This window comes from Suricata suricatta, chromosome 9 (assembly GCF_006229205.1).
Source record: "Suricata suricatta isolate VVHF042 chromosome 9, meerkat_22Aug2017_6uvM2_HiC, whole genome shotgun sequence".
Classification (NCBI taxonomy): Eukaryota; Metazoa; Chordata; class Mammalia; order Carnivora; family Herpestidae; genus Suricata; species Suricata suricatta.
Genome location: NC_043708.1, coordinates 35,686,882 through 35,696,127, shown reverse-complemented (window position 1 = coordinate 35,696,127; position 9,246 = coordinate 35,686,882). Strand labels below are relative to the sequence as shown.

Sequence of the window (9,246 nt, the reverse complement as noted above, 5' to 3'; positions counted from 1 at the left end):
ATGACAAAAAAGGATATTCGCTGAGCTCTTTTACTGTTGAAACGATCCTTGAAAAAAAAATTAAAACAAGTGTTTTTAATGTTTATTTATTTTTGAGAGAGAGTGCGAGCAGGGAACAGTCAGAGGATCTGAAGTGGACTCTGTGCTGACAGCAGACAGCCTGATTCGGGGCTCAAACTTCCGAACCATAAGATCATGACCTGAGCCACAGTTGGACGCTTAACCAACTGATCCACCCAGGAGCCCCCAAATTTTTTAAATTCTTGCACTAGGAATGTACCACAGCTAGGAAGTAGAATCAAACAAGTTTAATTTTTTAAACTATTCTCTTTTCTAATGTTTATTTTTGAGAGGGAGAGAGAGTCAGAGCACAACCAGTGGTGGGGGGACAGAGGGAGAGGAAGACACAGAATCCAAAGCAGGCTCCAAACTGAGCTGTCAGCACAGAGCCCGACATAGGACTTGAACCCACAAACTGTGAGATCATGACCTTAACCGAAGTCAGATGCTTAACAAACTGAGCCACCCAGGTGCCTCAAAAATCAAAGACATTTAAATGAGGTAGATCAAAGTTATGAGCAAAGTAAAGCCCAGTAATAAAAAGACAATGGACATGAACTTATGCGAAATACAGGCTATGTGACTAGTCTTAGAATTTTTTATGTGATCTCCGCTAATATATGTGATGATATAATATAAAAAACAATTTTCTGAGCTGTAAAAGAAATATGAAAGCCTTCAGTTTTCTTTTGTAGGATTTCTGGAACTTTTAGCCCTCATACTCAAATAGGAGTGTTCTTATTCATTGTCTTCATCTTCTTGGATTTACATATTGGATTTACCTATTTACTTTCTCTTCTATTCTAGAAAAGTATTCAGTAGGCGGTTGGATTTAATTTTCTTTTTTTTAATTTTTTTTATTTTTTTGAATATAACACAATTTATTTTTTTTAACATATGCAATTATTTTCCATCATTTACACTATAGTACAATGACACTCCAAACAGAAAAGCAAAGTAAAAAATCAAAACACCAACTTCTATTTCATGTAATTAGACTTATACAGAAATTAGAAGGTTAAGTAACAACTAGTTAATCACCTAATTTCACAGCTATCTGAAGTGGCAATCGTTATATAGCAGCTTATCTATGATACATTCAAGATATGGATTTAATTTTCTAAACATTATATTGAATAAATTTCCTTGCCAGATAATAGAATATCCTAAATTGTGCTGAACATAATAAAGATAGATCTGATCATGATTACCAGCATCTTAATATCTGAGCAATACTAGCATCACATTGCAAAGAAGTCATGTTTTCTTTCATTTAACAAAATACAGGGTAATGATGAAGGAGATAAAATACAGTCACAGTGAGAGGCGGCAGCTTGAATAAGTTTGTAATTAGGTGATTACAAATGATTACAGATGATTGCCCTCAGGCTGATGAAGTGAAATTTTAGAAGAGAAAAGGAACATTAAGTAGATTAAGTCTCAGTCATGAATATATTAATGTAATTAACATTTTCTCACCCTTAAATTCAAATATTGAAAATCAATACTTGGTAGTTGCTGGTTTGTTCTACAAAGTGACTACTTCTTTAAGTGACTACTTTCAATAATCATTTCCCACTGAAACTTGTAGCATGTGATAATTTTTCCTATAAATTTTCCACATTAAACCAAACTACATTTCAAAAAATTTAGACTATTACTTAGAGTAGCATGATCAGTGACAAGAAAACTGTTTCTTCCAAAAGCAAAATCATAATTATGCTAAGCAAGATAAGTCAGAGAAAGCAAAGGAATTTAAGAAACAAAGCAAACAAGGAAAGGGGGAAAAAAAAGAGAAAGGTAACTCAAGAAACAGGCACTAGGAATGTACCACAGCCAGGAAGTAGAATCAAAGAAGTTTAATTTTTTAAACTGTTCTATAGAGAACAGAATTTTTTTAACTATTCTATAGAGAATTTTTAAAACTGAACTATAGAGAACAAACTGAAGGTTACCAGAGGAGAAGTGGCTAGGGGATGGGTTACACAGGGGATGGGGATTAAGGAGTGTGTTTGTTGTGATGAATGGGATTGTTGAGTCACTATATTGTGTACCTGAAACTAATATTACACCGTATGTTAACTAACGGGAATTGAAATAAAAACTTTAATAAAAGAAAAAGAAACTAAAAGAAAAAAGAAAAATCTTAAATAACAAGTGTAAGTGAGATGAATTATAACCTTTGCCCCCACCCCCCAGGAGAAAGTTCTGGGCAGGAAAAAAGGAATCTCCCTCTTTTCCCTTAGAGTTCCTGGCCTGCCTGTTTGATCAGCTAAGAAAAGGAAAAGCAAGGATTTCCAAGTTTTACTGTGTCCTTGAGTAAACAGATGGCAGACATCTCTAACATGGAATGGTCACCATTGTGGTCATTTCTTATTCACAAGGCAACCTCTGGGCATGATTAGGAAACTGGAGGATAAAAAATGAGGAATGGAAACCATTCTGCAAAACAATATAAAGAACTACATCTGTTATGGCCAGGAACTTACATAAAAATGTGTTTCATTTAGAAAATGTTTCTCCTTGATATGAAATGATTCATTCATTGAACAAATGCTTTTGCTCACCTAATATATGCCTGGCATATTTTAGGTCCTGAATATACAGTATTAAAAAAAGTCCCTGCCTCATACAGCTTACTTTCAGGCAGACAAATATCTATATATTAAAAAGCATATAGCAAGGGGGAGAGGGGAAAAGAGGTGGTGGTGATGGTGGAGGGCACTTATGGGGAAGAGCACGGGATGTTGTATGGAAACCAATTTGACAATAAACTATTAAAAATTTTTTTTAAATTAAAAAAAATAAAAAGCATACAGCATAACTTCAGCTGTTTATAAGTCCTGTGTAGGGTGGAATATTCAAATATCTAACCCTGGTATGGCCACCTTGTGTTACTTGGTATGGTTTCACATCCCCGTGTTTTCCCTTGTATTTTCTCTTCCTTCCCCACTTTACTTCCCTTTCCTGCATGCTCTAACTTCCTTGATATTGAACTTCCCAATAAAGTGTTCCACTCCCCATTGAAACATGGGCCAGCCTTAACCCTTGTTGTGGCCAGGGTTATGCCTTTAGTTGTGGGATCATGGGAAGATCTGAGAGATGCCAGGATAGCAAAAGTAGGGCATGCGCCAGGTTCTGGGGCAGCAGCTGCTTCCTTGCCGGCACAGAAGTAGAGTATTTCAATACGATAGCAATTGATACAGCCAGGCTACCGTCTACCTGCTGGAAATCAGCCCTGGTGCTCTGGAGACAAATAGGGCAGGCTAAGAGAATGGACAGTGATGGAATAATGCTGTATTAACTCTATTCTTTCTGAAGGGTAGCATCCTTAGGAAGTGTCTTTACACACCCACACCCACACACGTGGATATTTTCTACAACAGTTGTCTGTTGGATGCCCAGAGAGCATGGAAAATATCTCTTTACCCCACCCTGATGGAGAGACTTCAGTGGGGATGTGAACTAGGAATGCCAAAGCCAACCTTACACTCTTCTGACGAGGCCTCCTTTGTGCTGTTCTGGCCTGAATAATTCATATTTTAGGATATTTGTTATAATGTGTTATCGTTCCCTACAGATGGAACTGGTAGGATAAGAAGAGAGACAGAGACAGATCTCAGTGCTAGATAAAAATCCTGTACGTGGGTGTTTTCTGTGTGCATTTCAAGGGAGTAGAGGTGGCTAGGAGATTCCAGGAAGTTCAGGAGTGCCCTTCTTTCTGAGGTTGATCTCTGCCAAGTACTTAATCCCATATCCTGCAAGGCCTTGAATCAATTGTATACTCTATTTTCTGCCTTTTCTTCAGTTCTATGTTTTCCTTCTTACAAATATGTAGGTCTCTTCTGTTCTATAAAATACTTTTCCTGTGACTCTGACTATCCACTGATTTATTCCACTTTCTGTCATTTCTATACTGCCTCCATTTCATCTCACCTTCATCTTTCAATCTGCAGTAACATAGCTTTCATCTCGGCTCTCATGAGAACCTTCCTCTCGTAGGTCACACATCAACTCTTACTCGCCAAATCCAAGGATTTCTCTCTTTTTGTCTGAGAGGCCATCCCAACCATTTGAGAACGTTGACCCCTCTCCCCCACCTTTGCTCATCTTTCAACACAGTGGTCCTTTTTCAGTCCCTTTGCCGCCTCCTGAAGTAAATGTCACCAAAAGTCCACATGAGATTTTCTCCACCTTCTGTGTTCCCTTTCTCAGTGGCTGCACTGTCTCAGTCAACCATGTTAAAAGCCTCAATATACTTTTTGACCCTCAATCCTCTTCATGCAGTCACACATTGGTAGTACCTGGGTAAACAAACCACATTTTCATGTACCCTTGCTTCCCCCACTGCTACTATCCTAGCTCACTTCCTCATTATGGTTTGTTCTCACTTTGCAATAGCCTCAGACCAACTTTGTGTCCATTTTCTTCCTCTGTCAGCCTCTTCCCTATAAAGCCACCAGTGTTTTAAACTTTTAAAAGACAGAGCAAATCCTTAGTCTCCTGCTGAGATCTTCAATGGACTTTGGTTTTAAAAGGTGGAGTAACACAAGTTTCACTCTGTTTCCTCACATTTTCTAAAGTGATTATTAAGGAATGAGAAAATGTTATTAACTCAGAAGGACCAAGCGAACAAGCAAAAAGAAAAGAGATTCTAGGGGCACCTAGGTGGCTCAGTTGGCTAAGTGTCCAACTTCAGCTCAGGTCATGCATGATCTTGCTGTTCGTGGCTTCAGGCCCTGCGTCTAGCCCTGTGCTGACAGCTGAGAGCCGGGAGCCTGCTTCAGATTCTGTGTCTCCCTCTCTCTCTGCCCCTCCCCTGCATGTGTTCTCTCTTTATCTCTGTCTGCCTCTCTCAAAATAAATAAATATTTTTTAAAAAGAAAAGAGATTGTAATGGATTTATAGAGGATGGAAATTGAATGGAAGAGTGGTACTTGATTTAGCAGTGTGGAGGAACTAAATTTAGGGAACAAAAGTCAGAAATGTTAATGGGACATCTGGGTGGCTCATTCAGTTAAGCGTCTAACTTCAGCTAAGGTCATGATCTGGCAGTTAGTGAGTTAGAGCCCCATGTTGGGCTCACTGCTGTCAGCACAGAGCCCACTTCATATCCTCAGTCCCCCTCTCTTTTCCCCTCCCCTGCTTATACCCTCTTTCTAAAAAATAAATAAAAACATTAAAAAAATGTTAATGAAAAGCAAGACAGTTAACTGTGAAGAATCCCTCAGGGGCTCAGTACTTACAGGTACCAAGTTCACAAGATGGCATTAGACCTAGCTCCAAAGTCTGCCATTGAAGTCCTAGTTCCCCCTCTCTCTTCCTGCAGATCCTCACACCCTAAAAATGAACAGACAGCCAAAATTTACAGACCTTGGAAGAGAACCTCTAATAAAAACCAAAGATGACCTGTAGAAAATAGGGTCATTGTAGGGAAAACTTTAAAAAAAAATTAGCTATTATAAAGAGTTTTTATCCATAAAAGAATATGTGTATATGTGTTCTATGATATATATTTTATATAATATTTAAAATGCTTATTGATACTTGTTACATATAATTATATATGTAATTACATATAATATTTAATTACATGGGAACACCTGGGTGACTCAGTCAGTTAAGTGTCTGACTCATGGCCCAGGCCATGATCTTATAGTTCATGAGTTCGAGCCCCATGTCAGGTTCCCAGCTGAGAGTGCTGGAGCCTGCTTGGGAGTCTCTCTCTCTCTCTCTCTCTCTCTCTCTCTCTCTCTCTCTCTGCCCCTCCCATGCTGTGTGCACCCACATGTTTTCTCTCTCTCTCTCTCTCTCTCTGTCTCTCAAAATAAAATAAAACTTTAAAAAGTAATAATAATATCTAATTACACATATCAGTTAACAAGAAATAGTTTGATATATATTATATGTAGGGATTCATTATCTAATATGCATAAAACATATACAACATATAGATGTATGTTAGGTATATATAAAATGTATATGTTAACGAGAAAGAGCTCTTGGAAATGAAAAAATATCATAGAAAGTAGAATAAAAAGCAATGAGATGGAGTGTAGAAGAAAAATCATTTTTATTAAGCTTTTCATTTTAATACCAGTATAGTTAACAGACAGTGTTATATTAAAATGTTTATTTATTTTGAGAGAGAGAGAGAGCAGGGGAGGGGCAGAGAAAAGGAGAGAGAGAGAGAATCCCAAGCAGGCTCTGTGCTGTCAGTCTGGCACCAAGCTCGGGCTTGAACTCACAAACCATGAGATCATGACCTGAGCCAAAAGCAAAAGTTGGACACTTAACCACTGAGCCACCCAGGTGCCCCTACAGTGTTATATTAGTATCTTTTTTTTTTTTTGTAGTTTTATGGTTTTGTTTAACACAAATATGACACGCACATAAGCTGTCTATTCATCTTCTTTGCTGTGCAGCCTCGCATTGGGATTGGTGACTCCGATGGCCAGTTGGGCTGCCCTTTCCACAATGGCTTTTTGATTCCTGGAGGAGACATTGTGAGCAGTTTCTGCACAGCAAGATGTGTTGCACATCAGTAGCACTTCAGGCTCCTTGAGGTTTTGGACTAGGAACTTCCCAAAGCCATTGGGCAGCACGTGCTTTGTTTTCTTGTTGCTCTTATAACCAACGTTGGGCATCAAGATCTGGCCCTTGAATCTTGGGTGCACTCTACCGTGAATGCCTCTGAGTTTCTGCCAGTTGCTTTTAATTTTGACATATTGATCTGACTGGTGCCAGATGAACTTCTTGATTCTCTTTTTAACAGTCTTGGGCTTCACCAGAGGTTAAGGGCAGCCATGATGCTGAGTAAGATGGGGCTGACACATTCACGGGCAGCGCCAAGGAAGAGAGGGGAAGCATGTAAGTGTCAGGTGTACAAAGTAGTGATTCAGCCATTCTGTACATTACTCAGTGCTCATCACAAGTGCACTCCTTAATCCCCTATTTCACCCATACCCCTACCCACCTGCCATCTGGGTAAACATCTGGTTGTTGTTTATAGTTAAAAGTCTGTTTTTTAGTTTGTCTCTTTTTTCTCCTTTTTTCACTCATTTCTTTACTTTAAAAATTTTTTTAAGTTTATTTGAGAGAGATAGAGCCATGGAAGGGGCAGAGAGAGAGGGAGGGAGGGACAGAGACAATCCCAAGCAGGCTCCACACTATCATAGTATAGAGCCCACTGCAGGCTGTAGCTCATGAACCACAAGATCATGACCTGAGCTGAAATGAAGAGTCAGCTGATTTAACTGACAGAGACACGCAGGTGCCCCTCTTTTCTTCTTTTTAAATTTTACTTATTTATTTTGAGAGAGGGGCGGGGAGGAGCAGAGAGAAGGAGAGACAGAATCCCAAGCACGCTTTGCACTGTCCCTGCAGAGCCTGACTCACTGCTCAGCCCCACAAACTGTGAGATCATGACCTGAATGGAGATAAGAGTCAGATGCTTAACTGACTGAGCCACCCATAAATGAATGAAGTCAAATGGTATTTGTCTTTAGAAGAAAAAAAATTTTAAAGAATTTAGACATTTCTGTTAATATGAGGTACAGAAAGAAAAGAAAAAAATGGAAGACTGGCATTTATCAAAGATATAATGCAAAGATGTCCTAGAACAGAAGGACATGAGACTTTATTGTGTCTCCCAAAGAGTGAAAGAGAAAGCCTGAGAAATGTCTGTGTCCTAGGCCTACAGAGAAGATCCACAGTATGAGAGGGTGGACCGTGGTGGAATGAAGTCCTCCTCCATTGTGATAGGAAGTCAGTATCTGAAGTTAATTTTGGGGGCACCTGGGTGGCTCAGTCAGTTAAACTTCTAACTCATGATTTGGGCTCAGGTCATGGTCTCACGTTTCGTGGGTTGGAGCCCCATGTCAGGCTCTGCACTGGTAGTATAGAGCGTGCTTGGGATTCTCTGTCTTCCTCCCTCTCTGCCCCTCCCTCACGCACGCTGTCTCTGTTTCTGAAATAAATAAATAAACTTAAAAAATAAAATTAATTTTCAAAGAACCCTATAAAAGGATTGTTTAGAAATATGGCTGTAAATTCGGGTCAACAGCCAAAAGAATTTAGGATAGTTACCTGGTAAGCAGGACTGGGATCAGAGCAGGGAATAATTGTTAGAATTATGAGCCTTTTAGTATTATGTCTTTAAAAAAATTTTTTTAATATCTTTTATTTATTTTTGAGAGACAGAGAGAGACAGTGCGAGCAGGGGAGGGTCAGAAAGAGAGGGAGACACAGAATCTGAAGCAGGCTCCAGGCTCTGAGCTAGCTGTCAGCACAGAGCCCGACGCGGGGCTCGAACCCACGAACCTTGAGATCATGACCTGAGCTGAAGCCGGATGCTCAACCAACTGAGCCACCCAGGCGCCCCTGGTATTATGTCTTTTTAAAACTATAGACTTTTATTTTGTTTTATTTTATTTTATTTTATTTTAGTAAGCTCTGTGCCCAATGTGGGGCTTGAACTCACAACTTCGAGATCAAGAGTCCCATGTTCTACCAACTGAGCCAGGCTAAAACTATAAAACCCTAAAACTATAGACTTTTATTGCTTTGTAAATAAAATAAATAGTAAATAAATTTGTAAATAAATAGAATTAACAAAAACCTCTCTAGCCTCCCTGCTCCCTTTTGTCTGCAAATATGCCTTAAATCTCCATAGCCTGCTTTCTAACATCAGGCCTCCTCCTGCCTTCTGATCTCTTTATCAGCCCTCTCTTCCTAGCCTCACACATCCTGCACACCGATCACATGTTCCTTTACGAACATGGATGGAGCACCTACTGTGAGCTAGTGGCTGTGGAAAGACGAATAAGATGCCTTCCCCATCCTCACTGAATGATCTAATAGCAGAAACAGATGCATAAAAATACGCACTTCCATGCATTTGATACATAAAAGTGTGTACCATGGCCTGTTCTATGGGAATCCAAAAGAAAGAACAACTTGTTGCACAAGTTTGTTACTTACTCAGAGCTCCATGCCCTTGATGATGCTGATTTGTGTGTTTGGGGTTTTTTTTTGGCCATACAGAAGGACAACATGAAACTTCCTCTTACTGGTCCTGCCCTCTCCCTCCTCCCAGAAACAAAGGCTTTTTTCTTTCTTGCTCTCCAGTCACTTTGTCCATTGTGCTCTGATTCTCCCTTACTCAACAAGCATTGTAAAAGCACA

At 39.5% G+C, this 9,246-nt stretch overlaps 1 pseudogene; it reads right to left on the bottom strand.

Moving 5' to 3' along the window:
• Positions 1–6,399: 6,399 nt before the first annotated feature.
• Positions 6,400–6,854, bottom strand: LOC115302186 (annotated as a pseudogene).
• Between the last annotated feature and the right edge of the window lie 2,392 nt (positions 6,855–9,246).